Raw genomic sequence first — 16,418 nt, 5'->3', positions numbered from 1 at the left:
GCTATACAATACCCATAATGTACTGATCAATGTGTATACTGTCACATGACCCAACCCTGAGCCTTCTTGTTTTATTGTTGGGTTTCCCCCCCTGCGACTGGGTTCTACGACCAATCAATAATATGTAGATACTTTAAAAGCGATGAAACTTATTAATGTATTGATATAATCCACAAAATATTACATTTGCAAAGTTATGATTAGTCTTCTATATTTTCTGATGTATCTGTGACTGTGTTGATATAAATATGAACTTCACTTGCATGCAATGATGAGAAGAACACAGCCCTCTGCCGTGTCAGGATTTCTCCTGCCGTGACCCGGATTCGAACCGGGGTTGTTGCGGCCACAACGCAAAGTACTAACCACTATACGATCACGGCGAGCTACCGAGGTGATATTCAGCTTTTCCTAAGTTGTCAGTGTAACAAGAATATGTAGTATTACTTACTTTATTACTCATTTTATAAGTATACTAGTTAAGGTGTTATTGCTTGGGTGGCGCAGTGTTGTGTGATGTAGGCCTATGTTTTCTAAGACCGACGTGATGCTGAAAACAGCTCCCGACACTGTTTGAGTGTTTTCAAGATCCCATATGGTCTAGCGGTTAGGATTCCTGGTTTTCACCCAGGTGGCCCGGGTTCGACTCCCGGGATGGGAAAGCACAGTCTTTAAGTGTAACACACGTTGATTCTCTTGGATGATTTTGACTGAATCAGTCACCCACTATGACTTGTACTCTATATTCCAATTCACGTGGATTGTCTTACTGGACAATCAAAGGACACAATTTCATCACAGATTCCACAAAATAACCTTTGAAATGTTATTATTAGTATTATTCCCTTCCAACAACGTGAATGCCAGACAGAGATTTAGTGTCATTAGCAAACCTATGTAAAACTCACCTGCAGTCCCTGTCTTTGCTTGCGATGCTGTGATCTTTGCTTTCGCCGCCAGTTTCTTTGCTTTCGATTGATTTATTCTCATTACGAGTTTTGTCTGTTTTGTCGTGTGGGCGGAATTTACAGGGAGGCGTGGATCCTGGGTCTCCATTGGTCCAGCAGGTTTGAGTGACGGTTCATCCTGACCCAATCAGGAAGAATAACCCAACTGTTTTCATGAAATCCAACTAAATCGAACGCTTTCGAATTCATGCAATCGGATTTCATGGAAATTTCATAGTGTTTCGTGGCCTTTTATGCGGTTGAAAAGTGTCCAGTACTCCCATACTTCGTTTACGAAACGGAAGCAGTATGTCACCCGGGTACTTTTCATATACTGCTATATTCTACTACTTGGCGGGACACCGATGAGCAAACCCAGTGCTCTCATTGGACAGTTTTCAGTGTCCGCTATACAAAACCCATAATGTACTGATCAATGTGTATACTGTCACATGACCCAACCCTGAGCCTTCTTGTTTTATTGTTGGGTTTCCCCCCCTGCGACTGGGTTCTACGACCAATCAATAATATGTAGATACTTTAAAAGCGATGAAACTTATTAATGTATTGATATAATCCACAAAATATTACATTTGCAAAGTTATGATTAGTCTTCTATATTTTCTGATGTATCTGTGACTGTGTTGATATAAATATGAACTTCACTTGCATGCAATGATGAGAAGAACACAGCCCTCTGCCGTGTCAGGATTTCTCCTGCCGTGACCCGGATTCGAACCGGGGTTGTTGCGGCCACAACGCAAAGTACAATCCACTATACGATCACGGCGAGCTACCGAGGTGATATTCAGCTTTTCCTAAGTTGTCAGTGTAACAAGAATATGTAGTATTACTTACTTTATTACTCATTTTATAAGTATACTAGTTAAGGTGTTATTGCTTGGGTGGCGCAGTGTTGTGTGATGTAGGCCTATGTTTTCTAAGACCGACGTGATGCTGAAAACAGCTCCCGACACTGTTTGAGTGTTTTCAAGATCCCATATGGTCTAGCGGTTAGGATTCCTGGTTTTCACCCAGGTGGCCCGGGTTCGACTCCCGGTATGGGAAAGCACAGTCTTTAAGTGTAACACACGTTGATTCTCTTGGATGATTTTGACTGAATCAGTCACCCACTATGACTTGTACTCTATATTCCAATTCACGTGGATTGTCTTACTGGACAATCAAAGGACACAATTTCATCACAGATTCCACAAAATAACCTTTGAAATGTTATTATTAGTATTATTCCCTTCCAACAACGTGAATGCCAGACAGAGATTTAGTGTCATTAGCAAACCTATGTAAAACTCACCTGCAGTCCCTGTCTTTGCTTGCGATGCTGTGATCTTTGCTTTCGCCGCCAGTTTCTTTGCTTTCGATTGATTTATTCTCATTACGAGTTTTGTCTGTTTTGTCGTGTGGGCGGAATTTACAGGGAGGCGTGGATCCTGGGTCTCCATTGGTCCAGCAGGTTTGAGTGACGGTTCATCCTGACCCAATCAGGAAGAATAACCCTACTGTTTTCATGAAAAAGTTTTGCTCTCGTTTTTTTTTGCTTTCGATACATTTTTTTTGTTTACAATTCTATACATTTTGAATACGATAGTTATGGAGCTAATTTGAGCCCATAGATTTCACGCATTTCATGAAATCCAACTAAATCGACGCTTTCGAATTACATGCAATCGGATTTCATGGAAATTTCATAGTGTTTCGTGGCCTTTTATGCGGTTGAAAAGTGTCCAGTACTCCCATACTTCGTTTACGAAACGGAAGCAGTATGTCACCCGGGTACTTTTCATATACTGCTATATTCTACTACTTGGCGGGACACCGATGAGCAAACCCAGTGCTCTCATTGGACAGTTTTCAGTGTCCGCTATACAAAACCCATAATGTACTGATCAATGTGTATACTGTCACATGACCCAACCCTGAGCCTTCTTGTTTTATTGTTGGGTTTCCCCCCCTGCGACTGGGTTCTACGACCAATCAATAATATGTAGATACTTTAAAAGCGATGAAACTTATTAATGTATTGATATAATCCACAAAATATTACATTTGCAAAGTTATGATTAGTCTTCTATATTTTCTGATGTATCTGTGACTGTGTTGATATAAATATGAACTTCACTTGCATGCAATGATGAGTAGAACACAGCCCTCTGCCGTGTCAGGATTTCTCCTGCCGTGACCCGGATTCGAACCGGGGTTGTTGCGGCCACAACGCAAAGTACTAACCACTATACGATCACGGCGAGCTACCGAGGTGATATTCAGCTTTTCCTAAGTTGTCAGTGTAACAAGAATATGTAGTATTACTTACTTTATTACTCATTTTATAAGTATACTAGTTAAGGTGTTATTGCTTGGGTGGCGCAGTGTTGTGTGATGTAGGCCTATGTTTTCTAAGACCGACGTGATGCTGAAAACAGCTCCCGACACTGTTTGAGTGTTTTCAAGATCCCATATGGTCTAGCGGTTAGGATTCCTGGTTTTCACCCAGGTGGCCCGGGTTCGACTCCCGGTATGGGAAAGCACAGTCTTTAAGTGTAACACACGTTGATTCTCTTGGATGATTTTGACTGAATCAGTCACCCACTATGACTTGTACTCTATATTCCAATTCACGTGGATTGTCTTACTGGACAATCAAAGGACACAATTTCATCACAGATTCCACAAAATAACCTTTGAAATGTTATTATTAGTATTATTCCCTTCCAACAACGTGAATGCCAGACAGAGACTTAGTGTCATTAGCAAACCTATGTAAAACTCACCTGCAGTCCCTGTCTTTGCTTGCGATGCTGTGATCTTTGCTTTCGCCGCCAGTTTCTTTGCTTTCGATTGATTTATTCTCATTACGAGTTTTGTCTGTTTTGTCGTGTGGGCGGAATTTACAGGGAGGCGTGGATCCTGGGTCTCCATTGGTCCAGCAGGTTTGAGTGACGGTTCATCCTGACCCAATCAGGAAGAATAACCCAACTGTTTTCATGAAAAAGTTTTGCTCTCGATTTTTTTTGCTTTCGATACATTTTTTTTGTTTACAATTCTATACATTTTGAATACGATACTTATGGCGCTAATTTGAGCCCATAGATTTCACGCATTTCATGAAATCCAACTAAATCGAACGCTTTTGAATTACATGCAATCGGATTTCATGGAAATTTCATAGTGTTTCGTGGCCTTTTATGCGGTTGAAAAGTGTCCAGTACTCCCATACTTCGTTTACGAAACGGAAGCAGTATGTCACCCGGGTACTTTTCATATACTGCTATATTCTACTACTTGGCGGGACACCGATTAGCAAACCCAGTGCTCTCATTGGACAGTTTTCAGTGTCCGCTATACAAAACCCATAATGTACTGATAAATGTGTATACTGTCACATGACCCAACCCTGAGCCTTCTTGTTTTATTGTTGGGTTTCCCCCCCTGCGACTGGGTTCTACGACCAATCAATAATATGTAGATACTTTAAAAGCGATGAAACTTATTAATGTATTGATATAATCCACAAAATATTACATTTGCAAAGTTATGATTAGTCTTCTATATTTTCTGATGTATCTGTGACTGTGTTGATATAAATATGAACTTCACTTGCATGCAATGATGAGAAGAATACAGCCCTCTGCCGTGTCAGGATTTCTCCTGCCGTGACCCGGATTGGAACCAGGGTTGTTGCGGCCACAACGCAAAGTACTAACCACTATACGATCACGGCGAGCTACCAAGGTGATATTCAGCTTTTCCTAAGTTGTCAGTGTAACAAGAATATGTAGTATTACTTACTTTATTACTCATTTTATAAGTATACTAGTTAAGGTGTTATTGCTTGGGTGGCGCAGTGTTGTGTGATGTAGGCCTATGTTTTCTAAGACCGACGTGATGCTGAAAACAGCTCCCGACACTGTTTGAGTGTTGTCAAGATCCCATATGGTCTAGCGGTTAGGATTCCTGGTTTTCACCCAGGTGGCCCGGGTTCGACTCCCGGTATGGGAAAGCACAGTCTTTAAGTGTAACACACGTTGATTCTCTTGGATGATTTTGACTGAATCAGTCACCCACTATGACTTGTACTCTATATTCCAATTCACGTGGATTGTCTTACTGGACAATCAAAGGACACAATTTCATCACAGATTCCACAAAATAACCTTTGAAATGTTATTATTAGTATTATTCCCTTCCAACAACGTGAATGCCAGACAGAGACTTAGTGTCATTAGCAAACCTATGTAAAACTCACCTGCAGTCCCTGTCTTTGCTGGCGATGCTGTGATCTTTGCTTTCGCCGCCAGTTTCTTTGCTTTCGATTGATTTATTCTCATTACGAGTTTTGTCTGTTTTGTCGTGTGGGCGGAATTTACAGGGAGGCGTGGATCCTGGGTCTCCATTGGTCCAGCAGGTTTGAGTGACGGTTCATCCTGACCCAATCAGGAAGAATAACCCAACTGTTTTCATGAAAAAGTTTTGCTCTCGATTTTTTTTGCTTTCGATACATTTTTTTTGTTTACAATTCTATACATTTTGAATATGATACTTATGGCGCTAATTTGAGCCCATAGATTTCACGCATTTCATGAAATCCAACTAAATCGAACGCTTTCGAATTACATGCAATCGGATTTCATGGAAATTTCATAGTGTTTCGTGGCCTTTTATGCGGTTGAAAAGTGTCCAGTACTCCCATACTTCGTTTACGAAACGGAAGCAGTATGTCACCCGGGTACTTTTCATATACTGCTATATTCTACTACTTGGCGGGACACCGATGAGCAAACCCAGTGCTCTCATTGGACAGTTTTCAGTGTCCGCTATACAAAACCCATAATGTACTGATCAATGTGTATACTGTCACATGACCCAACCCTGAGCCTTCTTGTTTTATTGTTGGGTTTCCCCCCCTGCGACTGGGTTCTACGACCAATCAATAATATGTAGATACTTTAAAAGCGATGAAACTTATTAATGTATTGATATAATCCACAAAATATTACATTTGCAAAGTTATGATTAGTCTTCTATATTTTCTGATGTATCTGTGACTGTGTTGATATAAATATGAACTTCACTTGCATGCAATGATGAGAAGAACACAGCCCTCTGCCGTGTCAGGATTTCTCCTGCCGTGACCCGGATTGGAACCGGGGTTGTTGCGGCCACAACGCAAAGTACTAACCACTATACGATCACGGCGAGCTACCGAGGTGATATTCAACTTTTCCTAAGTTGTCAGTGTAACAAGAATATGTAGTATTACTTACTTTATTACTCATTTTATAAGTATACTAGTTAAGGTGTTATTGCTTGGGTGGCGCAGTGTTGTGTGATGTAGGCCTATGTTTTCTAAGACCGACGTGATGCTGAAAACAGCTCCCGACACTGTTTGAGAGTTGTCAAGATCCCATATGGTCTAGCGGTTAGGATTCCTGGTTTTCACCCAGGTGGCCCGGGTTCGACTCCCGGAATGGGAAAGCACAGTCTTTAAGTGTAACACACGTTGATTCTCTTGGATGATTTTGACTGAATCAGTCACCCACTATGACTTGTACTCTATATTCCAATTCACGTGGATTGTCTTACTGGACAATCAAAGGACACAATTTCATCACAGATTCCACAAAATAACCTTTGAAATGTTATTATTAGTATTATTCCCTTCCAACAACGTGAATGCCAGACAGAGACTTAGTGTCATTAGCAAACCTATGTAAAACTCACCTGCAGTCCCTGTCTTTGCTTGCGATGCTGTGATCTTTGCTTTCGCCGCCAGTTTCTTTGCTTTCGATTGATTTATTCTCATTACGAGTTTTGTCTGTTTTGTCGTGTGGGCGGAATTTACAGGGAGGCGTGGATCCTGGGTCTCCATTGGTCCAGCAGGTTTGAGTGACGGTTCATCCTGACCCAATCAGGAAGAATAACCCAACTGTTTTCATGAAAAAGTTTTGCTCTCGATTTTTTTTGCTTTCGATACATTTTTTTTGTTTACAATTCTATACATTTTGAATATGATACTTATGGCGCTAATTTGAGCCCATAGATTTCACGCATTTCATGAAATCCAACTAAATCGAACGCTTTCGAATTACATGCAATCGGATTTCATGGAAATTTCATAGTGTTTCGTGGCCTTTTATGCGGTTGAAAAGTGTCCAGTACTCCCATACTTCGTTTACGAAACGGAAGCAGTATGTCACCCGGGTACTTTTCATATACTGCTATATTCTACTACTTGGCGGGACACCGATGAGCAAACCCAGTGCTCTCATTGGACAGTTTTCAGTGTCCGCTATACAAAACCCATAATGTACTGATCAATGTGTATACTGTCACATGACCCAACCCTGAGCCTTCTTGTTTTATTGTTGGGTTTCCCCCCCTGCGACTGGGTTCTACGACCAATCAATAATATGTAGATACTTTAAAAGCGATGAAACTTATTAATGTATTGATATAATCCACAAAATATTACATTTGCAAAGTTATGATTAGTCTTCTATATTTTCTGATGTATCTGTGACTGTGTTGATATAAATATGAACTTCACTTGCATGCAATGATGAGAAGAACACAGCCCTCTGCCGTGTCAGTATTTCTCCTGCCGTGACCCGGATTCGAACCGGGGTTGTTGCGGCCACAACGCAAAGTACTAACCACTATACGATCACGGCGAGCTACCGAGGTGATATTCAGCTTTTCTTAAGTTGTCAGTGTAACAAGAATATGTAGTATTACTTACTTTATTACTCATTTTATAAGTATACTAGTTAAGGTGTTATTGCTTGGGTGGCGCAGTGTTGTGTGATGTAGGCCTATGTTTTCTAAGACCGACGTGATGCTGAAAACAGCTCCCGACACTGTTTGAGTGTTTTCAAGATCCCATATGGTCTAGCGGTTAGGATTCCTGGTTTTCACCCAGGTGGCCTGGGTTCGACTCCCGGTATGGGAAAGCACAGTCTTTAAGTGTAACACACGTTGATTCTCTTGGATGATTTTGACTGAATCAGTCACCCACTATGACTTGTACTCTATATTCCAATTCACGTGGATTGTCTTACTGGACAATCAAAGGACACAATTTCATCACAGATTCCACAAAATAACCTTTGAAATGTTATTATTAGTATTATTCCCTTCCAACAACGTGAATGCCAGACAGAGACTTAGTGTCATTAGCAAACCTATGTAAAACTCACCTGCAGTCCCTGTCTTTGCTTGCGATGCTGTGATCTTTGCTTTCGCCGCCAGTTTCTTTGCTTTCGATTGATTTATTCTCATTACGAGTTTTGTCTGTTTTGTCGTGTGGGCGGAATTTACAGGGAGGCGTGGATCCTGGGTCTCCATTGGTCCAGCAGGTTTGAGTGACGGTTCATCCTGACCCAATCAGGAAGAATAACCCTACTGTTTTCATGAAAAAGTTTTGCTCTCGTTTTTTTTTGCTTTCGATACATTTTTTTTGTTTACAATTCTATACATTTTGAATACGATAGTTATGGAGCTAATTTGAGCCCATAGATTTCACGCATTTCATGAAATCCAACTAAATCGACGCTTTCGAATTACATGCAATCGGATTTCATGGAAATTTCATAGTGTTTCGTGGCCTTTTATGCGGTTGAAAAGTGTCCAGTACTCCCATACTTCGTTTACGAAACGGAAGCAGTATGTCACCCGGGTACTTTTCATATACTGCTATATTCTACTACTTGGCGGGACACCGATGAGCAAACCCAGTGCTCTCATTGGACAGTTTTCAGTGTCCGCTATACAAAACCCATAATGTACTGATCAATGTGTATACTGTCACATGACCCAACCCTGAGCCTTCTTGTTTTATTGTTGGGTTTCCCCCCCTGCGACTGGGTTCTACGACCAATCAATAATATGTAGATACTTTAAAAGCGATGAAACTTATTAATGTATTGATATAATCCACAAAATATTACATTTGCAAAGTTATGATTAGTCTTCTATATTTTCTGATGTATCTGTGACTGTGTTGATATAAATATGAACTTCACTTGCATGCAATGATGAGAAGAACACAGCCCTCTGCCGTGTCAGGATTTCTCCTGCCGTGACCCGGATTCGAACCGGGGTTGTTGCGGCCACAACGCAAAGTACTAACCACTATACGATCACGGCGAGCTACCGAGGTGATATTCAGCTTTTCCTAAGTTGTCAGTGTAACAAGAATATGTAGTATTACTTACTTTATTACTCATTTTATAAGTATACTAGTTAAGGTGTTATTGCTTGGGTGGCGCAGTGTTGTGTGATGTAGGCCTATGTTTTCTAAGACCGACGTGATGCTGAAAACAGCTCCCGACACTGTTTGAGTGTTTTCAAGATCCCATATGGTCTAGCGGTTAGGATTCCTGGTTTTCACCCAGGTGGCCCGGGTTCGACTCCCGGTATGGGAAAGCACAGTCTTTAAGTGTAACACACGTTGATTCTCTTGGATGATTTTGACTGAATCAGTCACCCACTATGACTTGTACTCTATATTACAATTCACGTGGATTGTCTTACTGGACAATCAAAGGACACAATTTCATCACAGATTCCACAAAATAACCTTTGAAATGTTATTATTAGTATTATTCCCTTCCAACAACGTGAATGCCAGACAGAGACTTAGTGTCATTAGCAAACCTATGTAAAACTCACCTGCAGTCCCTGTCTTTGCTTGCGATGCTGTGATCTTTGCTTTCGCCGCCAGTTTCTTTGCTTTCGATTGATTTATTCTCATTACGAGTTTTGTCTGTTTTGTCGTGTGGGCGGAATTTACAGGGAGGCGTGGATCCTGGGTCTCCATTGGTCCAGCAGGTTTGAGTGACGGTTCATCCTGACCCAATCAGGAAGAATAACCCTACTGTTTTCATGAAAAAGTTTTGCTCTCGTTTTTTTTTGCTTTCGATACATTTTTTTTGTTTACAATTCTATACATTTTGAATACGATAGTTATGGAGCTAATTTGAGCCCATAGATTTCACGCATTTCATGAAATCCAACTAAATCGACGCTTTCGAATTACATGCAATCGGATTTCATGGAAATTTCATAGTGTTTCGTGGCCTTTTATGCGGTTGAAAAGTGTCCAGTACTCCCATACTTCGTTTACGAAACGGAAGCAGTATGTCACCCGGGTACTTTTCATATACTGCTATATTCTACTACTTGGCGGGACACCGATGAGCAAACCCAGTGCTCTCATTGGACAGTTTTCAGTGTCCGCTATACAAAACCCATAATGTACTGATCAATGTGTATACTGTCACATGACCCAACCCTGAGCCTTCTTGTTTTATTGTTGGGTTTCCCCCCCTGCGACTGGGTTCTACGACCAATCAATAATATGTAGATACTTTAAAAGCGATGAAACTTATTAATGTATTGATATAATCCACAAAATATTACATTTGCAAAGTTATGATTAGTCTTCTATATTTTCTGATGTATCTGTGACTGTGTTGATATAAATATGAACTTCACTTGCATGCAATGATGAGTAGAACACAGCCCTCTGCCGTGTCAGGATTTCTCCTGCCGTGACCCGGATTGGAACCGGGGTTGTTGCGGCCACAACGCAAAGTACTAACCACTATACGATCACGGCGAGCTACCAAGGTGATATTCAGCTTTTCCTAAGTTGTCAGTGTAACAAGAATATGTAGTATTACTTACTTTATTACTCATTTTATAAGTATACTAGTTAAGGTGTTATTGCTTGGGTGGCGCAGTGTTGTGTAATGTAGGCCTATGTTTTCTAAGACCGACGTGATGCTGAAAACAGCTCCCGACACTGTTTGAGTGTTGTCAAGATCCCATATGGTCTAGCGGTTAGGATTCCTGGTTTTCACCCAGGTGGCCCGGGTTCGACTCCCGGTATGGGAAAGCACAGTATTTAAGTGTAACACACGTTGATTCTCTTGGATGATTTTGACTGAATCAGTCACCCACTATGACTTGTACTCTATATTCCAATTCACGTGGATTGTCTTACTGGACAATCAAAGGACACAATTTCATCACAGATTCCACAAAATAACCTTTGAAATGTTATTATTAGTATTATTCCCTTCCAACAACGTGAATGCCAGACAGAGACTTAGTGTCATTAGCAAACCTATGTAAAACTCACCTGCAGTCCCTGTCTTTGCTTGCGATGCTGTGATCTTTGCTTTCGCCGCCAGTTTCTTTGCTTTCGATTGATTTATTCTCATTACGAGTTTTGTCTGTTTTGTCGTGTGGGCGGAATTTACAGGGAGGCGTGGATCCTGGGTCTCCATTGGTCCAGCAGGTTTGAGTGACGGTTCATCCTGACCCAATCAGGAAGAATAACCCTACTGTTTTCATGAAAAAGTTTTGCTCTCGTTTTTTTTTGCTTTCGATACATTTTTTTTGTTTACAATTCTATACATTTTGAATACGATAGTTATGGAGCTAATTTGAGCCCATAGATTTCACGCATTTCATGAAATCCAACTAAATCGACGCTTTCGAATTACATGCAATCGGATTTCATGGAAATTTCATAGTGTTTCGTGGCCTTTTATGCGGTTGAAAAGTGTCCAGTACTCCCATACTTCGTTTACGAAACGGAAGCAGTATGTCACCCGGGTACTTTTCATATACTGCTATATTCTACTACTTGGCGGGACACCGATGAGCAAACCCAGTGCTCTCATTGGACAGTTTTCAGTGTCCGCTATACAAAACCCATAATGTACTGATCAATGTGTATACTGTCACATGACCCAACCCTGAGCCTTCTTGTTTTATTGTTGGGTTTCCCCCCCTGCGACTGGGTTCTACGACCAATCAATAATATGTAGATACTTTAAAAGCGATGAAACTTATTAATGTATTGATATAATCCACAAAATATTACATTTGCAAAGTTATGATTAGTCTTCTATATTTTCTGATGTATCTGTGACTGTGTTGATATAAATATGAACTTCACTTGCATGCAATGATGAGTAGAACACAGCCCTCTGCCGTGTCAGGATTTCTCCTGCCGTGACCCGGATTGGAACCGGGGTTGTTGCGGCCACAACGCAAAGTACTAACCACTATACGATCACGGCGAGCTACCAAGGTGATATTCAGCTTTTCCTAAGTTGTCAGTGTAACAAGAATATGTAGTATTACTTACTTTATTACTCATTTTATAAGTATACTAGTTAAGGTGTTATTGCTTGGGTGGCGCAGTGTTGTGTAATGTAGGCCTATGTTTTCTAAGACCGACGTGATGCTGAAAACAGCTCCCGACACTGTTTGAGTGTTGTCAAGATCCCATATGGTCTAGCGGTTAGGATTCCTGGTTTTCACCCAGGTGGCCCGGGTTCGACTCCCGGTATGGGAAAGCACAGTATTTAAGTGTGACACACGTTGATTCTCTTGGATGATTTTGACTGAATCAGTCACCCACTATGACTTGTACTCTATATTCCAATTCACGTGGATTGTCTTACTGGACAATCAAAGGACACAATTTCATCACAGATTCCACAAAATAACCTTTGAAATGTTATTATTAGTATTATTCCCTTCCAACAACGTGAATGCCAGACAGAGACTTAGTGTCATTAGCAAACCTATGTAAAACTCACCTGCAGTCCCTGTCTTTGCTTGCGATGCTGTGATCTTTGCTTTCGCCGCCAGTTTCTTTGCTTTCGATTGATTTATTCTCATTACGAGTTTTGTCTGTTTTGTCGTGTGGGCGGAATTTACAGGGAGGCGTGGATCCTGGGTCTCCATTGGTCCAGCAGGTTTGAGTGACGGTTCATCCTGACCCAATCAGGAAGAATAACCCTACTGTTTTCATGAAAAAGTTTTGCTCTCGTTTTTTTTTGCTTTCGATACATTTTTTTTGTTTACAATTCTATACATTTTGAATACGATAGTTATGGAGCTAATTTGAGCCCATAGATTTCACGCATTTCATGAAATCCAACTAAATCGACGCTTTCGAATTACATGCAATCGGATTTCATGGAAATTTCATAGTGTTTCGTGGCCTTTTATGCGGTTGAAAAGTGTCCAGTACTCCCATACTTCGTTTACGAAACGGAAGCAGTATGTCACCCGGGTACTTTTCATATACTGCTATATTCTACTACTTGGCGGGACACCGATGAGCAAACCCAGTGCTCTCATTGGACAGTTTTCAGTGTCCGCTATACAAAACCCATAATGTACTGATCAATGTGTATACTGTCACATGACCCAACCCTGAGCCTTCTTGTTTTATTGTTGGGTTTCCCCCCCTGCGACTGGGTTCTACGACCAATCAATAATATGTAGATACTTTAAAAGCGATGAAACTTATTAATGTATTGATATAATCCACAAAATATTACATTTGCAAAGTTATGATTAGTCTTCTATATTTTCTGATGTATCTGTGACTGTGTTGATATAAATATGAACTTCACTTGCATGCAATGATGAGTAGAACACAGCCCTCTGCCGTGTCAGGATTTCTCCTGCCGTGACCCGGATTCGAACCGGGGTTGTTGCGGCCACAACGCAAAGTACTAACCACTATACGATCACGGCGAGCTACCGAGGTGATATTCAGCTTGTCCTAAGTTGTCAGTGTAACAAGAATATGTAGTATTACTTACTTTATTACTCATTTTATAAGTATACTAGTTAAGGTGTTATTGCTTGGGTGGCGCAGTGTTGTGTGATGTAGGCCTATGTTTTCTAAGACCGACGTGATGCTGAAAACAGCTCCCGACACTGTTTGAGTGTTTTCAAGATCCCATATGGTCTAGCGGTTAGGATTCCTGGTTTTCACCCAGGTGGCCCGGGTTCGACTCCCGGTATGGGAAAGCACAGTCTTTAAGTGTGACACATGTTCATTCTTATGGATGATTTTGTTTGAATCAGTCACCCACTTTGACTTGTACTCTATATTCAAATTCACGTGGATTGTCTTACTGTACAATCAAAGGACACAATTTCATCACAGATTCCACAAAATAACCTTTGAAATGTTATTATTCGTATTATTCCCTTCCAACAACGTGAATGCCAGACAGAGACTTAGTGTCATTAGCATACCTATGTAAAACTCACCTGCAGTCCCTGTCTTTGCTTGCGATGCTGTGATCTTTGCATTCGCCGCCAGTTTCTTTGCTTTCGATTGATTTATTCTCATTACGAGTTTTGTCTGTTTTGTCGTGAGGGCGGAATTTACAGGAAGGCGTGGATCCTGGGTCTCCATTGGTCCAGCAGGTTTGAGTGACGGTTCATCCTGACCCAATCAGGAAGAATAACCCTACTGTTTTCATGAAAAAGTTTTGCTCTCGTTTTTTTTTGCTTTCGATACATTTTTTTTGTTTACAATTCTATACATTTTGAATACGATAGTTATGGAGCTAATTTGAGCCCATAGATTTCACGCATTTCATGAAATCCAACTAAATCGACGCTTTCGAATTACATGCAATCGGATTTCATGGAAATTTCATAGTGTTTCGTGGCCTTTTATGCGGTTGAAAAGTGTCCAGTACTCCCATACTTCGTTTACGAAACGGAAGCAGTATGTCACCCGGGTACTTTTCATATACTGCTATATTCTACTACTTGGCGGGACACCGATTAGCAAACCCAGTGCTCTCATTGGACAGTTTTCAGTGTCCGCTATACAAAACCCATAATGTACTGATCAATGTGTATACTGTCACATGACCCAACCCTGAGCCTTCTTGTTTTATTGTTGGGTTTCCCCCCCTGCGACTGGGTTCTACGACCAATCAATAATATGTAGATACTTTAAAAGCGATGAAACTTATTAATGTATTGATATAATCCACAAAATATTACATTTCCAAAGTTATGATTAGTCTTCTATATTTTCTGATGTATCTGTGACTGTGTTGATATAAATATGAACTTCACTTGCATGCAATGATGAGAAGAACACAGCCCTCTGCCGTGTCAGGATTTCTCCTGCCGTGACCCGGATTCGAACCGGGGTTGTTGCGGCCACAACGCAAAGTACTAACCACTATACGATCACGGCGAGCTACCATTCAGCTTTTCCTAAGTTGTCAGTGTAACAAGAATATGTAGTATTACTTACTTTATTACTCATTTTATAAGTATACTAGTTAAGGTGTTATTGCTTGGGTGGCGCAGTGTTGTGTGATGTAGGCCTATGTTTTCTAAGACCGATGTGATGCTGAAAACAGCTCCCGACACTGTTTGAGTGTTTTCAAGATCCCATATGGTCTAGCGGTTAGGATTCCTGGTTTTCACCCAGGTGGCCCGGGTTCGACTCCCGGTATGGGAAAGCACAGTCTTTAAGTGTAACACACGTTGATTCTCTTGGATGATTTTGACTGAATCAGTCACCCACTATGACTTGTACTCTATATTCCAATTCACGTGGATTGTCTTACTGGACAATCAAAGGACACAATTTCATCACAGATTCCACAAAATAACCTTTGAAATGTAATTATTAGTATTATTCCCTTCCAACAACGTGAATGCCAGACAGAGATTTAGTGTCATTAGCAAACCTATGTAAAACTCACCTGCAGTCCCTGTCTTTGCTTGCGATGCTGTGATCTTTGCTTTCGCCACCAGTTTCTTTGCTTTCGATTGATTTATTCTCATTACGAGTTTTGTCTGTTTTGTCGTGTGGGCGGAATTTACAGGGAGGCGTGGATCCTGGGTCTCCATTGGTCCAGCAGGTTTGAGTGACGGTTCATCCTGACCCAATCAGGAAGAATAACCCAACTGTTTTCATGAAAAAGTTTTGCTCTCGATTTTTTTTGCTTTCGATACATTTTTTTTGTTTACAATTCTATACATTTTGAATACGATACTTATGGCGCTAATTTGAGCCCATAGATTTCACGCATTTCATGAAATCCAACTAAATCGAACGCTTTCGAATTACATGCAATCGGATTTCATGGAAATTTCATAGTGTTTCGTGGCCTTTTATGCGGTTGAAAAGTGTCCAGTACTCCCATACTTCGTTTACGAAACGGAAGCAGTATGTCACCCGGGTACTTTTCATATACTGCTATATTCTACTACTTGGCGGGACACCGATTAGCAAACCCAGTGCTCTCATTGGACAGTTTTCAGTGTCCGCTATACAAAACCCATAATGTACTGATCAATGTGTATACTGTCACATGACCCAACCCTGAGCCTTCTTGTTTTATTGTTGGGTTTCCCCCCCTGCAACTGGGTTCTACGACCAATCAATAATATGTAGATACTTTAAAAGCGATGAAACTTATTAATGTATTGATATAATCCACAAAATATTACATTTCCAAAGTTATGATTAGTCTTCTATATTTTCTGATGTATCTGTGACTGTGTTGATATAAATATGAACTTCACTTGCATGCAATGATGAGAAGAACACAGCCCTCTGCCGTGTCAGGATTTCTCCTGCCGTGACCCGGATTC

At 40.8% G+C, this 16,418-nt stretch overlaps 17 non-coding genes across 17 annotated transcripts; 11 read left to right on the top strand and 6 right to left on the bottom strand.

Moving 5' to 3' along the window:
- Positions 1–311: 311 nt before the first annotated feature.
- On the bottom strand, positions 312–383 carry trnah-gug (transfer RNA histidin (anticodon GUG)). Its single transcript has one exon. It is a non-coding gene; the product is annotated as a tRNA-His (tRNA).
- Positions 384–589: 206 nt separating this feature from the next.
- Positions 590–661, top strand: trnae-uuc (transfer RNA glutamic acid (anticodon UUC)). Its single transcript has one exon. It is a non-coding gene; the product is annotated as a tRNA-Glu (tRNA).
- A 1,282-nt stretch (positions 662–1,943) lies between these two features.
- On the top strand, positions 1,944–2,015 carry trnae-uuc (transfer RNA glutamic acid (anticodon UUC)). Its single transcript has one exon. It is a non-coding gene; the product is annotated as a tRNA-Glu (tRNA).
- A 1,124-nt stretch (positions 2,016–3,139) lies between these two features.
- On the bottom strand, positions 3,140–3,211 carry trnah-gug (transfer RNA histidin (anticodon GUG)). Its single transcript has one exon. It is a non-coding gene; the product is annotated as a tRNA-His (tRNA).
- Positions 3,212–3,417: 206 nt separating this feature from the next.
- Positions 3,418–3,489, top strand: trnae-uuc (transfer RNA glutamic acid (anticodon UUC)). Its single transcript has one exon. It is a non-coding gene; the product is annotated as a tRNA-Glu (tRNA).
- Positions 3,490–4,892: 1,403 nt separating this feature from the next.
- On the top strand, positions 4,893–4,964 carry trnae-uuc (transfer RNA glutamic acid (anticodon UUC)). The gene has a single exon. It is a non-coding gene; the product is annotated as a tRNA-Glu (tRNA).
- Positions 4,965–6,367: 1,403 nt separating this feature from the next.
- On the top strand, positions 6,368–6,439 carry trnae-uuc (transfer RNA glutamic acid (anticodon UUC)). The gene has a single exon. It is a non-coding gene; the product is annotated as a tRNA-Glu (tRNA).
- A 1,125-nt stretch (positions 6,440–7,564) lies between these two features.
- On the bottom strand, positions 7,565–7,636 carry trnah-gug (transfer RNA histidin (anticodon GUG)). Its single transcript has one exon. It is a non-coding gene; the product is annotated as a tRNA-His (tRNA).
- A 206-nt stretch (positions 7,637–7,842) lies between these two features.
- trnae-uuc (transfer RNA glutamic acid (anticodon UUC)) lies at positions 7,843–7,914 on the top strand. The gene has a single exon. It is a non-coding gene; the product is annotated as a tRNA-Glu (tRNA).
- A 1,124-nt stretch (positions 7,915–9,038) lies between these two features.
- Positions 9,039–9,110, bottom strand: trnah-gug (transfer RNA histidin (anticodon GUG)). The gene has a single exon. It is a non-coding gene; the product is annotated as a tRNA-His (tRNA).
- Positions 9,111–9,316: 206 nt separating this feature from the next.
- On the top strand, positions 9,317–9,388 carry trnae-uuc (transfer RNA glutamic acid (anticodon UUC)). The gene has a single exon. It is a non-coding gene; the product is annotated as a tRNA-Glu (tRNA).
- A 1,402-nt stretch (positions 9,389–10,790) lies between these two features.
- trnae-uuc (transfer RNA glutamic acid (anticodon UUC)) lies at positions 10,791–10,862 on the top strand. The gene has a single exon. It is a non-coding gene; the product is annotated as a tRNA-Glu (tRNA).
- A 1,402-nt stretch (positions 10,863–12,264) lies between these two features.
- Positions 12,265–12,336, top strand: trnae-uuc (transfer RNA glutamic acid (anticodon UUC)). The gene has a single exon. It is a non-coding gene; the product is annotated as a tRNA-Glu (tRNA).
- Positions 12,337–13,460: 1,124 nt separating this feature from the next.
- Positions 13,461–13,532, bottom strand: trnah-gug (transfer RNA histidin (anticodon GUG)). The gene has a single exon. It is a non-coding gene; the product is annotated as a tRNA-His (tRNA).
- Positions 13,533–13,738: 206 nt separating this feature from the next.
- trnae-uuc (transfer RNA glutamic acid (anticodon UUC)) lies at positions 13,739–13,810 on the top strand. The gene has a single exon. It is a non-coding gene; the product is annotated as a tRNA-Glu (tRNA).
- A 1,124-nt stretch (positions 13,811–14,934) lies between these two features.
- trnah-gug (transfer RNA histidin (anticodon GUG)) lies at positions 14,935–15,006 on the bottom strand. The gene has a single exon. It is a non-coding gene; the product is annotated as a tRNA-His (tRNA).
- Positions 15,007–15,204: 198 nt separating this feature from the next.
- Positions 15,205–15,276, top strand: trnae-uuc (transfer RNA glutamic acid (anticodon UUC)). The gene has a single exon. It is a non-coding gene; the product is annotated as a tRNA-Glu (tRNA).
- The last annotated feature ends 1,142 nt before the right edge of the window (positions 15,277–16,418 follow it).

This window comes from Amia ocellicauda, chromosome 7, assembly GCF_036373705.1.
Source record: "Amia ocellicauda isolate fAmiCal2 chromosome 7, fAmiCal2.hap1, whole genome shotgun sequence".
In the NCBI taxonomy this organism is placed as follows: Eukaryota; Metazoa; Chordata; class Actinopteri; order Amiiformes; family Amiidae; genus Amia; species Amia ocellicauda.
The sequence above is the reverse complement of the archived record's forward strand: the minus strand, read 5'-3'. Positions and strand labels throughout refer to the sequence as shown.